The sequence below is a fragment of the Pinus tabuliformis genome, chromosome 2_2 (genome assembly GCF_031772625.1).
Source record: "Pinus tabuliformis cultivar Carrire ecotype Pingquan chromosome 2_2, CPIR1, whole genome shotgun sequence".
NCBI classification, from domain to species: domain Eukaryota; kingdom Viridiplantae; phylum Streptophyta; class Pinopsida; order Pinales; family Pinaceae; genus Pinus; species Pinus tabuliformis.
In genome coordinates, this window is record NC_142300.1 from 222,170,400 (window position 1) to 222,195,048 (window position 24,649).

The 24,649-nt window shown below is 39.5% G+C and overlaps 1 protein-coding gene across 2 annotated transcripts in view; it reads right to left on the minus strand.

Annotated features, from left to right (window-relative positions):
* LOC149192109 (uncharacterized) overlaps nt 1–24,649 on the minus strand; it is a 61,009-nt gene that overhangs the window by 9,406 nt on the left and 26,954 nt on the right. The window lies entirely within an intron of this gene.

Below are 24,649 nucleotides of genomic sequence, written 5' to 3' on the forward strand. Positions count from 1 at the left end.
GGATGAGGATGACTGAGCTGAAAGTTTGAGCCTTGGTTCCATAGGAGTCGTGGCAGGTTTGCAATCTTGCATTCGGAATTTGTCCACAAGATTTCTGGCATACTTGGACTGAGAGAGAAAGACGTTATTCTCAGTCTGCCAGACTTCAACCCCCAAACAGTAATGAAGAAGTCCTAAATCTGCCATATCAAAAGTGTTGCACAAATCCTGTTTGATCCCATGGATCAAATGTGTTGAGCTACCAGTAATGATAAGGTCATCCACATAGACAACCACAAACAGAATATCATCACCAGTATGCTTGATATACAGGTTTGCATCAGATGGACTCCGCTAAAAACCATGATTTGTGAGTTATTGATCAATTTTCATGTACCAAGCCCGAGGAGCTTGTTTTAGACCATAGAGTGCTTTGACTAATCTACAGACTTTCTGTTCTTGACCAGCAACCTTCAATCCTGGAGGCTGCGTCATGTAGACTTCTTCCTGTAAGTCACCATTCAGAAAAGCACTTTTTACATCCATCTGATGGACTTTCCAATTGAACTGAGCTGCTAAGGCAAGGACAAGCCATATGGTACTCATCTTGGTTGTAGGAGCAAAGGTCTCCTCGTAGTCAATTCCTTCCTTCTGTGAGAACCCTCGAGCAACAAGGCGAGCTTTATACTTGTTTAGGATTCTGTCTGCTTTGCATTTCACTTGATACACCCATTTGCAACTAATGGGATTTTTCCCTACAGGAAGATCAGAAAGGGTCCAAGTGTGATTCTTCTGAAGACTTTGGAATTCAGCTTCCATAGCCTGTTCCCACTCAGGTGTACCCTTAGCCTCTGAATAGGTTTGAGGCTCTAAATACTGTGCAGGTTAGCCATAAGAGCAAAATTTACTGTAGACTGTTGTTTGCTCTTATGTCTAGAAGTTCTACCTTCAAGGAGCTCATTATCCCGGAGATCACCAATGGTTTTAGCCCACCATTTTGGCCGGAGAGTAGAGGAACCAATCTCTGGAGGAGGTGGAGAGGGCTTAGGAAAATAGGAGCAACAAGAGGAGGGTTATTTTCCAGAGGAAGCTCAGGTAGAGTATCATCAAATACTGATGCTGCATCATCCCTCCCATCAGGTGGACCTACCGGAAGAAGAACACTGTGAGGCTGATCCTCAGAACACTGCTCAAAAGGAGGAGACAAAAAGAATCCTTTGTCTTCATCAAATACTACATCCCGACTGAAGCTAAGACGACCAGTGGCTATATCTATCAGCCTATAGGCCTTGCGATGATCACTGTACCTTGTCATCTGAGTTTCTGGCTTTTGGAATCCAACTTAGAGCACTTAGCAGCTGGAATCCAAACATATGCAACCGAGCCAAATTCTTTGAGGTGACTGATCTTAGGCTCACGGCCAGACCAAACCTCTTCGGGAGTCTTCCCTTTAATAGCCTGAGTAGGTGGTCGGTTAAGAAGATAGACAGCAGTAAATACTGCATCAGCTCAGAATTTGTTCGAAACACTCCTGTGTCGTAACATGGAACGAGCCATTTCAACAACCGTATGGTTGCGGCGTTCGACAACACTATTCTGCTGAGGAGTGTAGGGTGTAGTTAACTGGCGTTTGATGCCATGAGTATCAAAGAAGTTGGAGAAAGCAGAAGAACAAAATCCCCCCCCCCCCCCCCGTTATCTGTCCTAAACTCTTTTTCAACTAATGTTTTAAACTTCTGAAAGATACTAAATACATCAGATTTATATTTTAGAAAATACACCCACATCTTTCTACTGAAATCATCTACAATAAGCAAAAAATATTTGCAACCAGTAATAGAAGATGTATTCATAGCACCACAAATATCAGCATGAATTAACTGGAGTACCCTAGATGCGCGCCAAGATTCTCCATCCTTGAATAAAGACAGATGTTGCTTGCCAGCTTGACAGGCGCCGTATACTCCCAACTGTTGAGTCTGAATATCAGGTAACCCTGACACAAGTCCCTCCCGAGATAGCTGAGAGAGATATTGCATGTTTAGATGCCCATATCGTTGATGCCATAGAGTGTTGACAAGTGAAACACGAGCTACTACTACTTCTGGAGAATCTCCAGTGTCAAGAAGCCTGTATAGACCATGATCCTCTAGGACAACAGCAACCGTAAGACTAGTGTCCCTGTCGATAATGGAGCACTTGTGCGCACTGAACACTACATCAAGCTGAGGAGAGTTCCTCATAATCTGGCTGACAGACAGCAAATTAATTTCCATACCAGGAACATAGTACACATTCAGGAAGATGAGTGTGTGCCCACCATACTGGATCTGAACTGTACCTTTGCCAACCACTGTGTACTCTTCACCTCCGTCGAATACCATGGAATCACTGAAAGGTGAGAAGTTAATAAACCAGTCACGCCTGTGAGAGAAATGGCATGATGCACCAGAGTCAAAGTACCAGGCCGAAGACGGAACATGATCTGAAGACCTTTTAGCCATAAAGGCGTAAAAGGCAGATTCTGTCTGCTCGAAATGTTCTGCAACATTCGCTGTCTGATGGGGCCCTCTTTGTTTCTTCTGTTCAGAAGCAATCCTCTGTCGGCAATCTTTCTTCATGTGGTCGAACTTGTGACAATAATTACACTACACATTTTTCTTCCTAGCAGGATCAAAAAGCTAAGAAGAACCTTTCTGTTGAAAAGACTGAGAAGACTGATATTTGGCAGCAAAAGCATTTTCTGAGGAGGCTGATGAAGCACCACTACCAAATTGTTGTTTCCAACGATCCTGCTGCTTGAGTTTGGTGCATAACTCTGGAAACTTCAAATCAACATTAGTGGAGGTAATGTTGAGTGTTTCTATGAAGTGCTCATAAGGTTTTGGTAGACTTTTCAAAGTGATGACTACCATATCTTCTTCCTCCATTGTCCGACCAATGGCTTCGAGCTGATCTCGAATGTCTTTAATCTTGTTAAGATGTTCCTGTAAAGACATATGTTCTTCCATCATGATGGAGAACAACTGATTCTTGAGGAAAAAAGCTCTGCTTTTGTCGGATGTCTCATGCAATTCCTTCAAATGTTTCCAGATGTCGGCAGTTGTCTTGCCAGAAGGAATTTGTGGTAACTGATCATCAGTTACGGAGAGTTTGAGAAGCATAACAGCTTCTCGATTTCGATCATCAAACTTATCTTGATCAGCACCAGCTATACCAGGACGGAGTTCTTGGCCCAAAACAAGCTGGTCAAGATGCCTATATTCAAAAATGGTCAACATTCTCTGTTTCCAAATGTTATAATTTGTACCATTAAAGCTTTGATTGCCTTCTAACATTAGATTGGTTAACGAGGCCATTTGCACGTTTCCCAAGACACAAGAAGACAAAAAAAAATCCTGCATAGATTTCAATGCAAATGCCGGCTGATCTGGACAAAATCTGACAGATGCTGGTGTAAATATGAAGGAATGCCCAAAGGAAATTGATTTTTCACTCAGAATTGAACACTAAGAAGCACAATTTTCTTAAACAAACACTGGATAGGAACAACGTTTAAATACAGCAACAAATTGGGCCTCTAGGCAGGAAACTCAAGAGAAATATGAAAAAACAATGGCACGAAATTTTTGGAAGGGTACAACTCAGTTTGACAAAAAAAATCAAGGCATTGATAGTGGGTATTTTATGCACAGAAATCAAAGCATGTATTAATTTGAGCTTATGACTGGGTGCTTGATTTTCTATGTAATCTGTCAGTGACTTCTACAAGCAGGAAAGGGAGATGAGTTGATTTTCCCTCTGTTGTACAAATTCTCTTAAGAGAAAGTAAAATACTCCTTGAAATTTCACAATTGATGGTTGTAAAAACAAATAACTGTTGCATACTTATGTGCCCCGGCTCAGAAATTTTTGTCGCCGCGCGGAGAAAGAAAACGCTGAGTGCACAGGAAGTCGTCAAGAAGACTTGTATCAATCCTACAAAGCACTTTAGTAGGCAGAACATCTGTATTCGAGCAGCTGTTGCAGTCGAAGGCCAAGACAAGCCCGTCTATGGCAAACCCTCCTACGACAGTGTTATCGCTGACAAATTCTCAGGCCGCAAATGGAAGCAAGCAAATGCCACCTGCGCCTTGTCTCTCAAGGTGAGTCACAAACACAACACATTCGAAGAGAGGTCGAGGGCCAAGGAAATTAAAAAAGCTTACAAAGGGAGGAGCGGAAATGCGATCATGTCAAATAACACTCAGCTCCTGACGCCCGTGGGCAACTGTGTCTCCGTTGTGGACCTTGTGAAGTCGGAGACTGTGACGCTTCCCTGCGAGAACACTAAGAGAGGAACGAGCTTCGAATGTCCCGAACAACGAGCCCAGTGTTACGCCTGCATCGAGTTGGACGATTTATAAGAATCGATCATGCGATATGTTCTCTGGCGCGAGCGCGAGGCAGAGGAAGCGTGGAAAAAATAGTCGTTCTGTGGCAACTGTAGCAGCAGCCAGGAGCTTTGAAATGCGTTCGAGCGGCTATCTCCTCGGTTGATATAGCAGGGACTGCGACTAGAGTCCAAATATGACTAAGGAACGAGCAGGGTAATGGTGAAACCCCAAGCAGAGCCCGTCCTCGACTCAAGTTCGAACAGCGTCAACCAGCGTGAAAACAAGAACTCAGATGCAGACCCCTCGAGAGCAGTTTTGAAATGAAACACAGAATTTTTCACACACTGAAAAATTAAAAAAAATAACTTAGCTCTGATACCATAATCAATGAATTGATTTACATGAGCAAATGAAGCTCAATAAGTAATACAGAGATATTTACAGAAATAGAAACATCAAGTTTCTATTAGGAAATAGAACAAACTGCTAAAAAGATAAAACTAGAAACAGCTAATAAGAATGAGCATTAATCACTAAATAGCATACATAGCATTATTTTAAGAATTTCCTTAGACAATATTGATATATTGTCTCAGTGGAGGGTGGAGTCTGAGGTGCCCATCTTGGAGGAGTCACCTTCATGGTTAGAGCCAAATGACCCATTAGAACAGGGGCAGCAAGAGGAGGATGACTCGGGGGAGGAGTAGGAAGAAGAGGAGGAGGAGGAGGAGACTGTGGGAGCATCAGCATCAACACCATCTGTTATAGATATAGGAAAGCACAGCTCCATACCTAACACTCATTATTTGACATTAGATGCAGGGGTAGGGCCTTCTATTGCTAGGGGCAGGCCTGGCAAACATCCCATCATGTTTTCTCGTAAAAGGGGGAGAGGGCACTGATTTCAGATAAATAGCTGCTAGTTTTATTTGTTTTGCTACATACAACTCATGATGATGAGATACTTTTATATATGTGATGTTATTTTGTACTGGTTCTCCACATTTGAGTCCTTGATTGGACAATTATCAGGGATCAGCAGGATTTGGTATCGCCTTTGATGTATCATCTCTATTTCACATCATATATACGAGTACTTTCTTCATACTTATGTGCCAATGTGTTTATTTCATGTTGGTATTTCTTTATATGTTTAAAAATCTGATGAAAAAAAATGAATATATTATGCACTTTCTATGCTTGCTGATATTTTCGCCAATATTGTCAATAAGATGTTTTTTGGACCCTCGTCGATATTTTGCCGATACCGATATTATCAACATTGGTAAATACATAGAATATCAAATTGGTAAGAATATCAAGGTGCTTGTCTGATAATGGAGGAAAGTACACCTCCAATGACTATCATGCCTTTTGCAAGGAGGTATGGATCAAGAGAGAGCTAAGAATACCTTAGATCTTGCAAAGGAATGGGGTTCCAAAGAGGAAGAAGATATCCATCATTGAGACAGTCAAGCCCATGATCCATGACATGGACTTCCCCAAGTATCTTTGGGCAAAGATATGCATCAGCAGTGTAGACATTCTGAATCAATGTTATGACAGGGTTTTGAAGGACAAAACCCCAAATGAAGCTTCCACTAGAGAGAAGCCTTGAGTATTGCATTTCCATCTTTTTCGTTGTTCAATTTACATTCATGTTCTTGACAAGAAAAGGGTTAAACTTGAACACTCAAGTATCAAGGGGAATTTTGTTGTTTACAATGAGACTTCAAAGGTTTTACTAGATCTACATTCTAGCATAGAGAAAGACAATGGTAGGCATAGATGTAAAGTTCGATGAAGATGGATCATCCTCAAAGCCTCAAGAGCCTCCTACAAAGATTGAAGAATGTGAAAATCGTCTTGTCCTAGAGTCTGATCTGCAAAAGATAAAATTAGATTAGATCTGAAAGACACTAGCCAAGGGGAGGAAGCCTCACTACCTTCTAGTTCAGTCAAAAAGTCGAGATGCCTAACCCAAACATTGTAGGCTGCACAAGAACAAATGTGAGTACCTAAATCCACATCTCAAGTGGGTATTCCTTCTAAGAAGTTTTCAACTCATTTTGTATTAAGGAATTGTACTCTTGTGACAGAACCTTTCAACTGTGAGGAAACGACAAAAGAGCAAGTATGGAGGGATGTCATGATGGAGTATGACGTCTAGGGGACAGTGCAAAAACCTATTGTGGAGCCATTTATTGATTCCAAGCATGCAGCTAATAGGAGCAACAAATGAACAAGAACAAGTTTGTTGCCAAAGGATTCCCTCTTAGAAAGAGGGAGTTGAACTTCACAAAACCTTTGTTGTAGCTGTTAGAGGTTTTGAGGTGCATGGGTAAGAGAACCATATTTGCACACTGATGAAGGCCTATCACGGTCTAATGCATGCACCACAAGTATGATATTCTACGATCAATGAATTTTCACTCAAGATGGGCTTCAAAATGATTTGTGAAAAGTTTTTGTTTTTATTTGATAGTTGTGGATCCACTTGTCTTGCTCCTATATGTAGAGTTGATCATTGTAGGAAGTTTTAACTTTTGAACAACACATTTTGTCATATGAGAGGCAACTAACCAGGGAGCTTGACTTGAAGGTCAGAACAAAGCGCCAGAAGAAGCTTCCACTAGTGATAAGCCTTGAGTATTGCATTTCCATGTTTTTCGTTGTTTAATTTACATTCATGTTCTTGACAAGAAAAGGATTAAGCTTGAACACTCAAGTATCAAGGGGATTTTTGTTGGTTACAAATTAGAATGAGACTTCAAAGGTTTTACTGGATCTACATTCTAGCATAGAGAAAGACAATGGTAAGCATAGATGTAAAGTTTGATGAAGATGGATCATCCTCAAAACCTCAGGAGCCTCCTACAAAGATTGAAGAATGTGAAAATTGTCTTGTCCTGGAGTCAGATCTACAAAAGAGAAATTAGATTTAGATCTAAAAGACACTAAGCAAGGGAAGAAAGCCTCACCACGTTCCAGTTCAATCAAAAATTCAAGATGCCTTACACAAACATTATAGCATGCACAAGAACAAATGTGAGTACCTAAATCCACATCTCAAGTATGGAAGTTGATCTGAATTTTCATAGATCTATTACATGTATAGTTTTAAAAACCGGCCGGTCTGAACCAAAAACCGGTCAAACTGGCCAGTTCACTAGCTAAACCAACCGAACAAGGTAAAAAACCGGGTTAGAGGGCCGATTTCACCTTTTTTCAGAAAAACCAAGCCTAACAGGTTAGTTTATGACAGAACCAGTCAGTTTATGGGTAAACCAAACAATTTCGTCATAAACGGCCAATTCATTGCAACATCAATCGCGGACCCACTTGGAGGCTTTTTGCGGCTTCTAAGCCTTTTTTGAGGATTTTTTGCAGCTTTTTGGGGTGGAGGAGACTAAAGACCTGAGTTTGATGTTCATTTTGATATTGACATGACATTGGGGGGGATGAAGTAGATTTGGTGGCGGCAGCGCCATTGGAACCAGAATTAGCAGCCGCATCAAGCAAAGGCAAACAACCAATGGAAGGCACTAGTCATGCAGCTCAACCAACTCGTGCTTCCATTAGGTCCACCTCTATTGTTATTGGTGACAGTGCTACTACTGAGGTTACAGATGAGGTTAAGGCATCCTCAGACTTTGATACAGATGATGTTTATGTAGCTCCTGTTGATGATCCTGTGTCTAGTAGTGGTGATGAATTTGATGATGATGAGGAATGATCATGTTGATCACTAATATGTACCAGTAGACTTGTAGTCTTGTAGTAGGTCAATGGCCCCATAGCTTGTAGCATTATTTTTTGGACTTTATAGGCCCTTTAGAGCCTCATTGCTTATGTATTTTGTCGATGATATGTATTGCACTCAATGCCATTTTGATATATTCACCTTTACATGGTATATAGATGAGCAAACTTTGCATATTTTGTCTCTATTGGTTTGGAATCATAGTTTTAAATTTTAAAAATAAATTTTTTTCATTAAAAAATATTTATTTCATGTATTTTTTTAAAAACCAGTTCATTGAGATCTGAACGGTTTCAGTTTGAAACCTGATTTATTAGGTGGACCGGTCCAGTCACTGGTTCTGGTTTTTTAAACTATGAACATGTTTACTCTTGGCTTGATCCAATGCAGTATCCACACTCTTGAATGTTCTGTATGGTGTTTTGATTGACGCAGATCTAAAATCTTCCCAAGCGTTTCAAAAGTTTTCAGATACAATTGTAGGGTTGTAATATCCCCCTTTAAATTTCAACACTATTTCTGATAAATTCCTTCAAGAATATTTCTCGTTAACCCTCCGCAAATTAAATTTCAAATAAAACATAAAATTTGTTGGAAATATTCCCTTTTAAAATAATCGAGAGAGGGGATTACAATAATAATTCTCAGGAAAAACATGGTACTAAAAATTCTATTGGTTCCTTCTGGATTCCACATTATCTTCAAACCCCAGCAACTGTCTCGATCTAATTCAACCTTCATAAATTCAGCGTCCTCCAGTGATGTGCTATGACAAAACACAAACTCCTCCTTTTCTCCTAATCAGCACTACTAAATAATCCAAAGTGGTTCTTCCTCTTGACAAGCTAAGGTGGAATCTTTCACCATCGAAACTAATAACCACTAGCTAGGTGTATCTCTCAACACTGAAACTAGGAACTATACAAGGGATTTCCCCTCACATGGTAAGCTACTAGAGCTCCCAAATCAAACTCGCAAGAATCCAAATCTTCATGTCCTCAAACGATCCTTTGCCTTCCTTTTATTGTGATGGCTATCAGAATACCATGGGTATTCTGAAAACCATGGATTATTTTCTTTCTTTTAATAAAGTGACATTTTTATAAGGTTTATTCTTTAATTAATTTTAAGTCACTTAATAATCACTTTTATAAATTTATTACCCAATATCACCTTAGAGATGACATTAAATAATTAAAATAGTTAGCTAGTCTTTTGTTCTCAAAAAGGGACATTACAGTCCTCCCTTCCTGAGATTGCTTGTCCCCAAGAAATTTTAATATGTAACTCTAGAGTCCTAGATCCCAACTAACTCTGATGAAGACACCACTGAACTCTTGTTGCATCAATGGGACACAAGGGAAGCTTGTAACTACCACTATTTCTAATTTAGGGTGAAGCAATACTTCCAACACAAAAATTCTTGGATCCCAAACAAGTATGTGGAAGGCTTCAACACTTATTTGTGGTATCATCCCAGTGTTGCTAGAATCCACATCCCTACCATGCAATGGAATGACCCACTTGCATCCCACTGTCAATTAAGGAATCTAACACCCCCCATACTAAAAAGCTATTGTTGTGAAATGTTGCACGAAACTTCTAGGAACTCGGCGTTTCGGGTCGTACCCGTACCCGAAACTCTAAAACTCAGTTGAAACTCGATCGAAACTCAACCATCATGTAATGATCTATGAGAGTTAATATAGACTTGGTTTTCCTTCAAAATTGTCATCTATGGGTCTTATTCCCTTTTTACTTGCAAGATAATGTGTTATTCACTTATATATATATATATGACATTTCAATTGGTGTTTTAGCTGACGTTTCCATTTTGGGATGTGATGTTTCTAAACGTACCCGTTTCGGAAACTCTGAAATGTTTCAACATTTCGTGCAACTTAGGTTGTGATGTAATCCTAACTAAAAGTGATTTCTCATCAATTCCACATTAGATAGGGTACCAGCTCATAATCTCTCGCCATTCTAACTACCATGGAATTTTGCCACAGGATGTGTCAATGGTACCTAGAAGACCTCTGGAGTCCATGACCTTCCTGAAAATGTCTCTACTGCTAGTTCTAGACGACTTCTAAAAATGTCCACAATGTTGACATTGCGCTACTCTGATTACAAATGGGACACTCTGATTACTCTAATTACGTGCCTGCATCCCCATATGTGTGTCTCCCTATAAAAGCAATTTGCAAGTTTGATACCATCCATCCATGCCACTCCTCAAACCTGATATGCGTGGCCTTAAAATCTACTCAGGTGGACCCTTATTGTTGCATGCATAGTCTATGTATGTCTAATGAGGGCTACTCCATAATTCAAGAGTGCACTTCTATTGCGGCACCACTTGCAATTCTAATTGCCCCCCAATTCAGATAAGATTAGCAGTTGTCCTAGCACTCATAAAGGCTTGTTGCTGCACAAACTAGCAAGCCTTGAGAATAGGCAGAAGCTAGAGGGCACAACCACACTTGGGATAAAGGCCCACTGTCACCACAGCCTAAGTCCCCTACTCTTCTCGAATTTTCACCGACGGGAGGAGTCCTAATATGACTCACTTATGATAGATATGTATCTCTGGCAGGTTTGAAGTGAGGGAAGGTGGCTCATTCAATGGAAAGGTGCAACAAATGTGTTAGCTTTGGGAGAAGCGAGTAAGACTTTAAACAAAAAACTCCTTTGAAAGATAGCTACACGAAACCTAGGGTTGATATATATAACGAGATATGAGCACATCTAAGGTCAAGGTAGACAAGAGAAAAGGCAATGTATGATTTACTTCAACAAGTACTAAAGCACATTCCTTCAAAGAATCCCTAAGTTGAAGGATTAGCTTCTAGGGTTCCCTCTTGATGTGATGGCTAGGGCATCAAATTTCCAAAGATTCCATCGTGGGAAATCCACCAAAACTTGAGGATCACTAGAGGAGACACAAAGGAAGAGTTCTATCCAAATGAAATTCAAAATGTCCTCCTCCAATAGATTTCACACCAAGCCCTAGAGAGGCCTCCTTATCCTTAAAGGGACGAGGAATAAAGGTGAAAAGAGAGATGATTTTCAAGTTGAATGTGATCACCAAGGATTTAGGATCAATGCCTAACCATTGGGAGGCTATGGAGTCAAGGATGATCTCAATTTTGGCAACTCGCTCTTTAAAGGAGACCTAGAAGCAGCTTCGCTACCCTTAATGGAAGCAGCTACACAGCACCTCTAGATATTTATACTTCAATGAAAATTTTCAATGGAGTTTCAAGGATGCAAATGCAATAAATCCTCTAGGAACATTCATTCATTCACTATCTATGAATAATACATGCAAAATTTCCCAATATTTACAATTTTTAGACAATATTTCATCAATTAGGGCACATTAATAACCATGAGACAGCATTCCATGCATTAGACATTAACAAATCAGAAAATCAGAAATTTATCAATAAGGAGCACCTACAAGATAGTGAAGAACATATCCATCCATAACAATGCCAAAAAGAATCTCTAAGAAAGATAGTGAATTTATTCGAACATCAAAATTCATCCAAAATATCCAAAAGCCATCCACAATTGCAAGTCGCAAATTTCTAATAGAGGTATCGAAAATCCCAAGTGTCACGTTAGGATGAGACAAGGTCTCTCCTATTTATACAAGAGTTGAGAGTTCAAATTTTGAAAGACAAAGCCCCTCCTTGTGCCTAATACGCTAAGTAACCCAGCCATGGTTACATGCCAACCATGATAGCTCAAAAATCAAATCGAATTTCCCTCCTAGGCCCACGCAAGGTTGACGTCATGCATGCATGGAGGCCTAGAGGAGCAGGATTGAGGCCTCATGCTTAAAATGTGAGAAGGGGGGCTCAAAATCATGATGAAGAGGGTGGTACCTTCCTTATGCTGTAGAATATCTCCAAACCCCTATTTGGGCTTTGTGGGCTCCAAATGGGTCTCATGGGTCTCCAAGTGGCTCAAGATCAAGTCAATGCTCCAACAATTAGGGCTATAAGATGACGCATTCCCTCCCATGTCTCCCTAGGAAAGACATAACCTCCTCTGGGCCTTGGAACAACTGCCAAGTGTCGAGTGCAATATGTAGAACGCTTGGGCAACATGGTCCAAGTGCATCATCATCTCTGAATAACTGGGGCATGAGCAAGCAAATGGTGGTGTTGAAGAATCTCATGGTGTGGCAATCAATGCTCTACATGGATGGAGGCCCATGGCTCTCAACGCTCACCCTACAAATGCCATTGTGATCCTCTAGAGGGCTTGGATCCCATATAGGGAGGCCAAGTCCAAGATGAAAACCCACCTGCAATCCTATATAAGATCCAATGCATCTCCTCACCTTCCAATACAATGATTCATTAGTGCAATTGAGTAAATAAGCTTGTTAATCAAGGGCAGAAGTGAGGACTTCATAATGGGTTTCCCTTCCAAATTTGGGGCTTTGAACATGTACTAGTGTTACCTTCCTAGGTAGGAGAGGTTAATGAAGGACCCTATTAGGTGGTTTCAACCTCTAAGGGAATGATAGGTCCAAGGTACACCCTTCAAATGGCAGGTGTCATGTGAAATAATGATGGAATGGAGTGGGGACAAAGGGAAGGCTCCAAGCCACATGCCATGGTACAAGGGTAGTTATGATGAGGAAAGCCCACACCTTGGGTATATGAATGTAGGAGGGAGCAATCATGGTACATGAGTTACCCCAGCCTTTGTTTTTCCACCCTTCTTCATTTTCCTTTGCCTTTCATTGATTTTTTTTTTCATTTACTGCTCGGGGCTCAAGGGGATGAGAGCATGATGTGTAAGATATAGCAATGATTACTCCCTTAAGGTGGGGCAGTTCATCATCCACCAAGGATTGGGACATTCATGGGTTCCTTAATGAATTTCATAGGGGTAATCACTCATAGGGGCCCTAGGAACCAAAGCAATGGCCATAATGATAGGGGGTAGAGATCATGTTTGGATTTTGCCCACATGCTAAATTTTATTGTCTTGGCCATATTTTTCATTTTATGGTACATTTCCTATTCTATGTGGCCATATTATGCTTTTATCTTTCTTTTAGCGACATCAACCTCCAAGGCATCATTCCAAGCCCCACCCAAGAGGTGGACAGGGGAAGGGGAGGCTAACACCTTGTGGACCCAATGGACAAATGTGGACCCAAATAGGAAAATATGAAAAAGGGCTTGTAATGAGCAGAGGGGAGTGAGATATATGGTATTGGGAAGCGGGACCACACAACCAAAATCAGGGTTTCCCATGTAGTGCCACTCCTAAAGCTAAGAGCCAATAAAAGAGATCCCATAGGACTAGGATACAAGATTAACCCCCCCCCCCCAGTTGAGGTGAGGGAACAACAATATAGTCGAATCCCTCCCTTCTTCCAAGTTACCCAATAATCCATCCCCAAGCATGCCCAAGAAAAACAAGCATAAACACCCATTTACATAATGAAAAATAATACCTTTGGGATCGGATGGCCCACCTTCAAACATATGATCATGACAGATGAGCAAGGGTACACAATGGTTGGCTCAGGTGGCAAAGAAAAGTAGCACATCAAAGCTATCATATGACTAGCAAGGGGTCGTTGGTTGTCGGTTGAAGACAAATCTAGGAGAAAATTTCTCCTACAGGGGTCACCCACTGATGATGTGGGTAACAAGGCCTTGAGTGCATTATCTTGCTATAGTCTTAAATCTTTCAGTGCCTCGATCCTCTACTTTATTGCTGAAAGGCCTTATATTTCTTCCCGGGTATGGTTGTCCCTTGGAAGCTATGGAGGAGAAATATGTGAAGTGGTACTATCATCCTCAGTTGTGAGGGCATCCATACAAATCTCCTCATCCTTTTCCTCTAATTACCTTAGGTCCTCTTCAAATAAGCGAAGTTTCAACTTCCCTTCACATTGAATGACAATACTCCATACCAAATTGTAAGTAGTTGTAGAAACAACATGTTGTTGTTTTAGTACAGCCACTAACAAGGACATAATCAGTTGGGAAATCTCGTCACTCTCATTAACAATAGTAATGATGATAGCTTTTATCTGATCCTGGATGGTTATGTCATGGGCTTCACTAATATCATAACGAAAGTGATGAAACATTTGTAGAATAAGATCATCACAATCTAAATCAAGCATGATGACATATGATTTTACCTTAGCCATCAACTCTAGAACCTTAGTCCTACTTAAGGAAGGGCTTCCGATGTCATTTAACCCGTAAAAACTTTCCACAATCAGCTGCAAGATTTCTCTCATTTTATCATCCTTATAAGGAGATTGTGGTGTTGTAACCATTACAAGTCCACTTTGTTGATTTTTCAAGGTATCCTCTAAACCAATAATTACTTATGATTTCTTCTTAGGTTAATTCTTTCATGCATTCTATTCATCATAAAGCAATTACACAAACGATATCAAAAGTATAACAAAATGTCAGTAAGATCATAAAGAGATGGCCACACAAGAATACAAATATTTACCCTGGGAAAACCCACATGGGGGAAAAAACTAGCAACCTTTTCCTTAGAGAAATTATCCAGTTCAAGAGAGACATACCTAGATCATCTAGTCATTAAGAATGCATGGTCAAACCTGGTCCACTGCTTCCTAGTCAAGTCACAAGTCTACCCACTGAATTTGGTCTAGACAATTTTGCTAGAATAAAATTCCAGACTCATACCAATACCTAAGGAGACTCATGGTCCTGTAATCGTCACAAAGATTAGGTCTTGTAGCATCACAGAAATCTGGTCCTATGGTCACTTCAGAAATTTCAATTCTATTGCCCTCATAGGGACAGAGATTTGGTCCACATGCCACAAACTCGTTTTTACTTAAGCCTCAGATCTTAACCTTTCTATCTACCTCAAACTCGTCTTTGTTTCTTCCTCGAGAGGTCTAAACTTACTTGAAAAGAAGATCTGAATTAGTGTGCAAATGGTGGAGGATAAGTGTCTTTATATAGACTTATGGTTATTTGAATGGGTGTCTCCATGACACGACCGACTTGACTAGGAGGAGGGTCGACCTAGCATATTAGGAACCAATAAATTCAATTTTCTTCTTTTGACAAAGACATGAAGAACATGTCTTTTCTTCTTTTGACAAATAGCATGAAGAACATGCTTTATAAAATAGATCAATGGCTATAATAATTATGAAGACTAACCATAGTTACAAAATTCAACACTCCCTCTTAACTAGGGTGATATTCATAATGACTATCTAGATGCACTCATGTTGATAAATTTATCTAAGAAAAGGTTATAACAAATCCAATTACCATAATCTAGTCAACAGTTGTGACACACAGTAAAACATGTTACCATAAATTGGTCAACAAGTTACCATAATTCGGGCTAGTTTTCAGACCTGTGGTATATCCTCACCATAATCTGGGTCTGTACTGCAGACACATGGTACATCATTTAGCATCAACTAGTCACCATAATTCTAGTCTATCTGACGCATGGTATAAGACTAGTCTTGGTTCACCACCATTCCAGTGAATATCTTTGACACATGGTGAATCTCCAAAGGCCACACTCTATTTGAGTAATTCTAGGCATGATGTTAAATGAGTTTGATGTTGAAATTCCACACTCTATCTGAGAAATGTTGGGCCTCTAGGACCATTCTTCCTAATTTTGGTCAATATACTTGACACAAGAAGAATGATTGTCCTATGTTGGACCATTCTCCCTAATTTTGTTCATATACTTAACACTGGGAGAATGTCAGTCCACGATGCTATCTCATCAACACTCCCTCTCAATAAGGGAGGAGTTCCTAACAAGTCCATGCTTGTCCCTGAAGTATATATAGACTTCATCCTGGGACAAAGGTTTTGCCAACAGTCTGCTATACTGTAGAATAATATTGGAGCCATATTGCTTCCTTTTATACCAAGTCTTGGTACTAGATCTCACTGTGCTCCAACCTGTCATCATGGTCGTCACTTGCACTTGATAAAAAAATTCAGCAAGTAGCCTTTTAAGCCATACAACTTCTCAACTTGCAAATCCAGCTGCCATTGTAATACTGAGTGTGATAGAAGTCTGCTTGATTATAACGGAGCCCAAACTAAAGTAATATCTTGATGAATTCTTTTTGTCTTCAGCTCTCTCTGCCCAATCTAAATCAAGGTTGTGGGGCAGCGCCCCCCCCCCCAAATCCGCTCTTGAAGTGCGCTCCAAGTAGGAGCGAATCAAGACCAACCTAGGAGCGCCTCCCGCAAAAATAAGATCTCTCCATGGATTTTCGCAAAAAAAATTCACAAAGATGCTCCAAAAATAAAATAAAAAATTCAAAGAAACAAGAGTTTTTGAGTGGGGCAACCTAATATTCAAGCCTATGGCCCTAGTATTGATATGCAATTCATGGTAATTGGTAAGGATAAATTCTTAAAGTAAAAGTGACATTCTCCTTGATATTTCATTTTCATCCTTTTATTAATTTTTTTACATTACCATGAAATGACTCGGGCTGTTTGAGAGTGGTTCCAACCTCATTGGATTTCATATGGAGAAAGTAGAACTTTAGATCTCCTCACTCAAAATCCAGCAAACTAATCAATTTTTCAGGATTCCAGGATTGGGGGGATTGCAATGTTTCCATTGAATTTTGTCATGTACTAGGGTATGGAAGTCATATTTAATCAAGAGCACCAAGCCCTCTATGTACCTTGATGTTAGTGATGTTGGTTGTTAAACTCCTCTATCATGACCCTACTAAAAATGTACCCATCACTCAAGCAAAATCTTGACTTTACATCCTATGTTTTTCTATCTTATGTTGATGCTTAGAGGGTGATATTAATGACAAAGATCCCAAGATAGCTAATGATTTTGATGATATGTAGGTATTTGTTGTAGCGTGATTTTTTTTGTATGCTAGAGGCCATTTAGAGCATATTTTTTTATGTATTTTCAATTCAAAGATGGAATGCACTCGATGTTATTTTGGTTATGTGCACCCTTACATGCTATATAAATGAGAACTTGGAACTTGTGGACATGTGGTTGATGAAGATTATAACATCTAGATAATTGATGTTATATGGTTTAATCCATGCTTTTATGCTTTTTATATCAAAATCATCATTCTACATGCTTTTGTTGATATATATGCATCAAAATATATATTATATAAAAATTCGCTCCTGACCCGGGAGCTTTTGAAAATGTCGTTGCCCACTCCCAAGCAGCCTTGATCTAAATCTGCAGTTGTACTTCACTGTTTAAGACAAATCTCAAATCATAATTGTCTTTGCCATGACCAATTGTTCCATGTTGGTACTCCAAATGATGTTGAGCAACATGCCTTGGCTCATAAAATTGAGCAGCTTCCTTTTACTGGGTCCATCATCATTGTCACTTCCCTGTCACCCTGAATAGTTGCTCCCTCTCATACTGAAACATATCTTGTTGTGGTAATTTTGTCTAGTCCCTCTGCCACTATTGTCTTCCAACATATCAGTTATCTAGTCTGTCAATGTTAATGACAGTCCAATATCTCGAACTCAGAGGTCAACTCCCTCTGAAGCTAAAACAATGCTCTCTAACTACTCCCTCTATTACTCTCTGTTACAGAAGCCATTCTTTCTGCCACAACTACTCCTTCTGACACGAGTCTTTCTGCTTCCGTCAGAGTCATCATATAGGATCATCCTTGATCTATAATCCAAGCCCAATGTGTCTGCTTGCGATCATACAAATTATTCTTCAATCATGAGACTTCTTCTCATGCACTTCAAAAACCTGAGGTAGTTCTATGTACACTTCTTCCTCTTCATTGAGGAAAGCAATCTTTGCATCAACCTAGTGCAATTTTCAAAACAATGATAATATAAGTGTACCTCACAACTGGGGCAAACATCTTGTCATGATCCTCTCCCTTTTTCTGGGAGAACCTTCTCGAAATCTTGCTTCTATGTTGCCATCTGTTGCATGCTAGATCTTGTAGATCTATTTTGGAAGTCATTATTGACTTCTCTTCGGCACAATCAAGGCATACTTCAAACTTACTGATCTACTAGCTCCCTCTGAGCTCAAATTTAATCTAGTACAATATCTCTCAACATAAATCATGGTTCTAGGAAAGTCCTCTTGTCACATGCTTTGCTTCGTTCTTCTATTTCTTCCATTTGGTTCCAAAGCCTTGGCAACCTTCACTATGTACCTACAATCCTCACTTAGGAGGTCATGAAAGAACAATTACAACCAAGCAAGGATACAAAGACAAGAGAATAGCTAACAACAACAATAGCAATAATCAAAAAAGGGAGATATAGAATATGTATCTTTTAAGGATTATAGGGAATGTCAACTCCTTCTTGATCTTAGCTTCCTTGCATCCATTTTGCAACTTTATTATCCTCCTCCTCATCATCAACATGATGTCATTCCCTCCTTGCTAGGGTTAGGGTTTCTTCTGTCAGTGGAAATGTCAACCTCTAATACTTTAGATCTAGTTCTAGGGTTTTGTACAAGCCCTAGACCTCAATCATTTTCCTTTGAGACTTACCTAGGGTTTTCTTCCTTCTAGGGTTCTATCTTCAAAACCTAAGGCTTCATTATCTTTCAAGATTAATCTATGGTTTACAAACCCTAACTTTTCATAACTCCTTTTGCAAGACTAACAAATGTTTATAATGTGCCAATTTCCCTTTCCATATCTCGCCAAATAATCATGGATATACCAAACTTATTAAGGATCTCAATAAATGCCAGATATCTTTCTTAGGAGAGCATATTTGATCATTGCTTCGTTATAATACTTACGCAAATATGTATCTTCAGCTAACCGTTGATTTTTCAAGAGTTTATCATAGAAATAATAAAGGTACATTAAGTTCTACAAATGACTCATCTTACTTTTGGGTTTTTCAAACTTGAAAAGAGAACTTGGCCTCTTTGTCATATTCAACATACTCTTTCTTCAAAGGCGTGCTAGTGACAGTGATCCCTTCTATTTCTTGTCTTGATGTGCAAAGAATATATTTCAAGGTTGAGCATCCATGATACCATTCTTCAAATATCCTTTCATCAGTCATATGCAAGTTTGACTCTGAACATGTAATGCAACATTTCCAAATAAGAGCACAAATTCAATATATCAAACTTTATCCTTTCAGGTCACATATTCTTCCTATGTGGCTATGTCTTGCCTTTAGCCAAATTTGAATTGTAATGTCATCATTACTCGATGTATCAAGATAATTTTTATGCTTCAGATTTCTTGTGAGCCTCATTTTGAACTCACAGTCATCATGATTGTCTTTCTTTATTTATAATTGTTTTAAGACTACGAATCAAATATTTGCCACAGTTCTAAAATCACTGATTCAGTCTTATTTTGTTGGACTAGCAGTCAATAGCTCAAGGATTTTGATACAATTCGAACTATAGACTTATACCTATATTAGGTCCTTTTATTTAGGCAACAAACTGCTTTTGTTGGTCTCCTTATAGGTCTACATTCCCAGACCTCATACTTGTCATCTTATCATTGTGATGTCCTTACGCAACTATGTTTTGTTGATGTCAGTCCTTATGCACAAAAAGGTGACATTTGGCTTATCTTCAAAGATGCTTTCAAAATCCTTTGGGTTGTTTCCTCCAAGGTGACACTAGCTCGTCTTTTCGAAATGACTTCAGCCTTTTAACAATTGTTCTCCTTGAAAAGATCGCACAGTTCTTTCTACAAGGTATGATACAATTCATTTGCTTTAGCAATACTTTCTTAGAAGGACAATATGAATTTGTTTTATGGCATAAGACACATTCTTATCTTTGCTTGGCTTTTAACATTGTCTAAACCTTCTAGGTTTCTCGGCCTTTGCATCTGAGATTCTTCGATTTCCTTCAATAGACCTTGAGGCTTTTCGACATCTTGCAATTTGCTTCTAAGGTTATTTTCTTTCTATGAAATTTGGTTGTGAGATTTTTAGGTCTTCAAACTGAGGCATTCCTTGGCCTAATGAGGCTACCTTCAACATAATTTGAAGAATGAATCCCATTCCTTTAAACTAGGGTTCCTTTCACTCCTTACAAAAATTTGCATTAGAACTTCTTGAAACTTGGACTGAGATGGATAACTTGTCAAGGTTGCTTCATCTAATTCAGATAATTTCGACCTTTTCAAGATTTGAGGTGTCATGATCTGGTTTGACCCTTCTTAGGGTATGAATTATATACAATACTTCATCTAGAGATTTCATGTACTTGGCTTATGCTGCAAGACTTTTGATTGGTGAACAAGGTATGCATTAATAAATCAAGATTGTAACCAATGGAAATTGAAGACTAGCTAAGGCAACTATTGGTTATTGTATATGGTTTCTTGGATCTCCTAAGACTGTTGTAACAAACTTTGAGATTATTTAGCCTTCTAAACTTAGACTAAGGTTAGCTTCGATCTCTTGAGTTCCAGGGACATTTGGTCTTTTTAACATATGGACTGAGGTTCAAAAACTTAGGGCTTCATCCACCTTCTCATATCAAGACTTTGTTCAGTAGATCAAAACCTCGACCTTTCATTAACTTGGTCACAAACACTTCTTTTGCTGAGGTGGTCAAACTCACTGTTTTGAAAAATGGTCAGCTCAAAACCGACTCGGCCGAGTTGGTCCGAGTCATGCCCTCACCGGGTCGACTCGGCCTTCGAACCAGAATAGTCAGTCGGGTTATTACCGAATCGGGCAAGTTGTCTAACAACTCAACCGGCTCGGTGACAGCAGTCCGAAAAAGGCCAAAACAACGATTTTTTTTTAAATTGTTTTTTGGGAACCCCAAACCCATTTATAATTTGCCTATAGGTTCTTTGGGGTCCATTGCCCTCTCCTAAACCCTATAAAACCCACCCAACCCCTCTCATTTCCTCACAGCCATCTCATTGCATTTGAGTGAGAATTTGAGTGACAGTTTGTGCGGAGTTGTGGAGTTTGTTTTTGGAGCAGCAGTGAGGAGTCTTGGGCAAGCATTGTAGCAGGAGTGAGGAGCTTCTTGGGCAGCCATTTGGAGCAGCATTGAGGAGTTGGTTTGTTGGAGCAACCTTGAGGAGGCAGTTTGTGCCTAGAGGTATTTTTTTTCACTTGTAAAAATCTGTTTTTGCTTATTAATTTTTATGTGCAAATCTGGAAATTGAAAAGAGTGTTTTTTGTGAAAGAAATGAACATTGAAGCAATGCTATTTTTTTGTTTTCATTTTCAGATTTTTTTTGCTTTCATTTCCAAGTCAAAAAATGGCACCTAGAGTGAAAGATGTTGCTTGGGCATATGTTGAAATGGTTGATAGTCAAATGCATTGCAAATTTTGCCATAGAAAAATTAAGGAAGGTCCTGGGGGCATTAATAGGTTGAAACAACACTTGGCAGGGATTAGAGGCCAAATTACTCCATGTGAATCAGATGAAATTGGGGAGATTAGGAAGGAATTGTTAGCCAACTTTGAGAAGTTTAAAGAAGAAAAGGCTAGGAAAAAAGAGTGGCTAAAATTGGGAGAAAGAGGAGTATACAAAAAATGTTGGCTACCAACCCCCATTTTGATTTTGAGGTTCTTCCTTTATCCCTTGTACTGATGCAACCAACCCCTTTTGATATGTTCCTCCCTCTTTGGAGTCTATTCAAGAAAAGGGTAAGGGTAAAATGAAAAAGAAGGGTGATATGAATATCAAAATTTATTTCACTATCACACCCTCCTCTCCATCAGATGCACATGGTCCTCAAGCTAGTATAACTTTGCAGCCCACTTTAGATGACCATTGGAAGAAATAATTGAGGGAGACTGCTTGTGACTACATATGTAGACGATGGTATGATGTTGATATCCCCTTCAATGCTTCCCGTTCACCATATTATGAGCCTATGTTTGATGCCATACATGTTGCTGGAAAAGGCTTCAAAGGCCCTACTATGCATGAGATAAGGGGGTATCGTTTGCAGAAAGAAATTGCCTCCATTAATGAGTATTTGAAAGATTTCAAGGACTCATAGGCAAGAACAGGATGTGCCATCATGTCAGATGGATGGACTGATCAAAGGAACCATACCATCATAAACTTTCTTATCTTCTGCCCACAGGGAACCATGTTTCTAAAATTAGTTGATGCATCTGATAAGGAAAAAGATGGACAATTGTTGTTTCAGCTATTGGATGAGGTTGTTGAGGAGGTGGGGGTGGCTAATGTTGTTCAAGTCATCACAGATAATGCCTCTAACTATGTTCTTGCTGGTAAACTGTTAGAGGAAAAACACAAAACCATCTTTTGAACCCCATGTGCTGCACATTGCATAGACCTCATGCTTGAGGATATTGGCAAATTAGATTGGGTCAAAAACACTGAAGATCATGCCAAAAGCATAAAAAAAAATTATCTACAATCATTCATGGATTTTGAGCCTTATGAGGAGACACATAGGGGGCAGGGATATTATTACGCCTGCCATCACTAGATTTGCTACTCATCTTTTGACATTGCAATCTATGCTTTCACAACATAGAAACTTGCAAAAGATATTTTCCAGTGAAGAATGGAATCAAAGCTAGTGGTCTCACAAACAGGAAGGCAAAGAATTGAAAAAGAAAGTTAATGAAGAAATATTTTGGAGAAAGGCAGTAGAGATTGTGAAGCTTGCTGAGCCATTGGTTAAGGTGTTGCGGTTGGTGGATGGGGAAAGATTGGCTATGGGCCTCATTTATGAGGCTATGGATCAAGCAAAGGAGCAAATAAAGAGGGCATACAAGGATAAAGTGGATAAGTATGGGCCCACTTGGGCAATCATTGATGAAAGATGGAACAATCAACTCCATCGCCCTATACATGCAGTTGGGTATTTTTTGAACCCATGGTATCATTATAAAGCTAAGGCGACAGGAGCGTTGAAGGGGGAGGTTAGAGATGGATTGATTGACTGCATTGATCGCATGATCCCATTGGAGTGTGATCATCAGGAGAAACACCGACAGGTCACAACCTTCAGCAATACCTCAGGTACCTTTGGGAAGAACCTAGCAAAGATTGCAAGGGAAGCATATGAGCCAGGTAAACAAAAACTTCAATTTTCAAATTCTTAATACTTATTTTGATAAATCGTTTATAATTTGAAAGTTGGATATAATTTGTAATTTTGTTGAGCTAACTCATTACACTCCTATGTTTTTTGCAGCACAATGGCGGGAGGCTTTTGGTATCCATTGTCCTGAATTGCAGAAGTTTGCAATTCGTATTTTGAGTCAAACTTGCAGTGCTACTGGGTGTGAGAGCAATTGGTCTGTCTTTGAGAGGATTCACACAAAGAAGAGAAACCGTTTGGATCAAAAACGGTTAAATGATCTAATCTATGTCCAATACAACCTCCGGCTCAGACACAACCAATTGCTAAACAAAAGACCTGATTTAGATCCCATTGTGTTGGAAGACATTGATCAAACATCAGATTGGGTAGTGGAGAGTCATCCAACAGAGTTTCATTCTGATGAGGATATTGATTATGATTATGAGACAATTGCATCACTCGAACATAATGTTCAGTTGAATGCAAATCCTGATCCACTTGTACCAGCCTCAGGGCCAGCAAGTCCTCCAGTTGCAGGCGCTTCCTCTGCTCAGCCACGACAAAAGCACATATCTCATCTATCTTAGCTTGCTGCTGTTGCACAACCTGCTAGTGCTACCCCTTCTACACTTGGAGATGATGATGAGGAGGAGCCATGGGTTGGCCTGTCTGACTCTGATCCAGAGGTTGAGCCAAATGATCTTGGCTCCTCCAGCAGTAGCAGTAGCCGGTAGTACTGGTCACAGTTTACTATTGTTGTAGAAGCCATTTCTAGCCTCCTTGGTTATGTGTTTTTGTTTTGATCACTATATCATCATCATGTATGTATTGGACAGTGCACTGGGTGCCATTTTGATATAATGGATATATTCATGAGCCTACTTTGATCATATGTTGTCTTCTATCTATATTGTAATGTTGTGTGTATGGAAACATGAATGAAAATCTTTAAAATTATGTTTTTTATAAAAAATAAATATTTAATGTATTTTTTACAACGACCAATTCATTGAAATCGAGTCGGCCGAGTCGATACCGAGTCGGAGTCGGAGTCAACCCTCGGCCGAGTCGATAACAAGTCGGAGTCAGAGTCGACCCTCGGCCAAGTCGGAGTCGAAGTCGGAGTTTTAAAACATTGGTCAGACTTCAAGGCTTCTCTTAAACCCTAGCTTTGATTCCATGTTGATTTTTCGAGGTATCCTCTAAACTAATAATTACTTCTTATGATTTCTTCTTAGGTTAATTCTTTCATGCATTCTTATTCATCATAAATCAATTACATGAAGGATATCAACAATATAACATAAATGCCAGTAAGATCATAAAGAGACAACCACACAAGAACACAAATATTTACCCGAGGAAAACCCATAAACCTTTTCCTTAGAGAAATTGCTCAGTTCAACAAGAGACATACCTAGATCATCTAGTCATTAAGAATG